This window comes from Macaca nemestrina, chromosome 15, assembly GCF_043159975.1.
Source record: "Macaca nemestrina isolate mMacNem1 chromosome 15, mMacNem.hap1, whole genome shotgun sequence".
In the NCBI taxonomy this organism is placed as follows: Eukaryota; Metazoa; Chordata; class Mammalia; order Primates; family Cercopithecidae; genus Macaca; species Macaca nemestrina.
In genome coordinates, this window is record NC_092139.1 from 110,470,680 (window position 1) to 110,473,309 (window position 2,630).

The following is a 2,630-nucleotide window of genomic DNA, read 5'->3' on the forward strand; positions in this document are numbered from 1 at the left end:
AGCCAGTGTGGTGGCAGGCTCCTGTAGTCCCAGCTACTTGGGAAGCTGAGGCAGGAGAATCGCTTGAACCCAGGAGGCAGAGGCTGCAGTGATCTGAGATCACACCATTGCACTCCAGTTCTAGCCTGGGCAGCAGAATGAGACTCGTCTCAAAAAAAGAAAAAAAAAACCATAAAAATGGGCAACCAGGCTGGGCGTGGTGGCTCATGCCTATAATCCCAGCACTTTGGGAGTCCAAGGCGGGTGGATCAACTGAGGTTGGGAGTTCGAGACCAGCCTGATCAACATGGAGAAACCCCATCTCTGCTAAAAATACAAAATTAGCCAGGCGTGGTGGCACATGCCTGTAATCCCAGCTACTAGGGAGGTTGAGGCTTGAACCTGGGAGGCGGAGGTTGCGGTGAGCCGAAATCGCACCATTGTACTCCAGCTTGCGCAACAAGAGCAAAACTCCGTCTCAAAAAAAAAAAAAAAAAAAAAAGACAACCAGCAGCCCTCGGGGCTGCTCTGTCTATGGAGCAGCCATTCTTTTTTTTTTTTTTTTTTTTGAAACGGAGTCTCGCTCTGTCGCCCAGGCTGGAGTGCAGTGGCGCAATCTCGGCTCACTGCAAGCTCCGCCTCCCGGGTTCACGCCATTCTCCGGCCTCAGCCTCCCGAGTAGCTGGGACTACAGGCGCCCGCCACTGCGCCCGGCTAATTTTTTCTATTTTTAGTAGAGACGGGGTTTCACCATGGTCTCGATCTGCTGACCTTGTGATCCGCCCGCCTCGGCCTTCCAAAGTGCTGGGATTACAGGCGTGAGCCACCGCGCCCGGCCTGCCATTCTTTATTCCTTTACTTTTTTTTTCTCTTGAGGAGTCTCACTCTGTTGCCCCAGGCTAGAGTGCAGTGGCGAGATCTCAGCTCACTGCAACCTCCGCCTCCCAGTTCAAGCAATTCTCCTGCCTCAGCCTCCTGAGTAGCTGGGATTACAAGCGTGCATCACCATGCCCGGCTCATTTTTGTATTTTTACTAGAGACGCAGTTTCACCATGTTGGCCAGGCTGCTCTCGAACTCCTGACCTCAAGTGATCGCCAGCCACAGCCTCCCCAAGTGTAGGGATTACAGGCGTGAGCCATTGTGCTCAGCTCCTTTACTTTCTTAATAAATTTGCTTTCACTTTATGGACTCGCCCTGAATTCTTTCTTCTGGGAGATCCAAGAACCCTCTCTTGTGTCTGGATCGGGACCCCTTTCCTGTTAACAGTTTCAACCCCCTTTTTGGTCTCTTAAACCTGACCAGGCTCCTCACATGAAACATTCAGGGTCTAGTCCTCACTTGAGCTTAGTTCAACCCTTGAAGCAGGTGAGCTGGAGCTTACTGTTCGTGGCTGGCAGATGAAGGGATTGGAGTTAGGGGGGTTGGGGGTCAAGAGCTGTAATCACTGATGTGAGGCAGAGTGATTCACAGCACAAAAGGCACACGGGTTTATGAGGCGGTGCACACACGGGAGCCTTCACAATGAAGACCCAACCTCTCAGCGCAGCACAGAAACTTCCAAACCATCTTAAGGTTGCAGAAAGAATGGGGGCTTAGATCCTGGTAAAACAGGGGAAGGGAGGGGAAGAGAGGAAATCTGTTGAGCAACAAATGAGTGCCAGGTAGAAGGATTAAATGGGGAACGGATATTACTTTTTTTTTTTTTTTTTTTAGCATATTAGTAGAGACAGAGTTTCACCATGTTGGCCAGGATGGTCTCGCCAGGAGATCTCCCGACCTCGTGATCCGCCCACCTCAGCCTCCCAAAGTGCTGGGATTATAGGCGTGAGGCACCCGGCCTCAGAGATTAATTTCTAAATCGTTCTCTTTGGAATTTAAACAACCCCTGGAGACAGTCATTGTCTTGGAAAGAATGTGTTCAGGGGGTGGGAGAGGTGGCACACGCCTGTAATCCCAGCTATTCAAGAGGCTGAGGCAGGAGAATCGCTTGAACCCGGGAGGTGGAGGTTGCAGTGAGCTGAGATCGCACCACTGCACTCCAGCCTGGGCGACAGAGTGAGACTCTGTGAGACTCTGTCTTAAAAAAAAGAAAAAGAAAAAGAAAAAAAGAATTCGTTCAGGTGTGGCTGCATTTTTGGATAATGACATAACAGGGAGGGAAAAGTGTCAGGCCTCTGAGCCCAAGCTAAGCCATCATATCCCCTGTGACCTGCACGTATACATCCAGATGGCCTGAAGCAACTGAAGATCCACAGAAGAAGTGAAAATAGCCTTAACTGATGACATTCCACCATTGTGATTTGTTTCTGCCCCACCCTAACTGATCCATGTACTTTGTAATCTCCCCCACCCTTAAGAAGGTTCTTTGTAATCTCCCCACCCTTGAGATCTACCCACTGCCCCGCAAAACATTACTCCTAACTCCACCGCCTATCCCAAAACCTATGAGAACCAGCCATAATCCCACCACACTTTGCTAACTCTCTTTTTGGACTCAGCCAGCCTGCACCCAGGTGAACTATGAAATAAACAGCCTTGTCGCTCACACAAAAGCCTGTTTGGTGGTCTCTTCCCACACGGAATGCGCGTGACAAAAAGAACAGCTGTTCTCCTTGGCGGGTGAGTCCCACCTTTAGGTAGACTGGGAAAA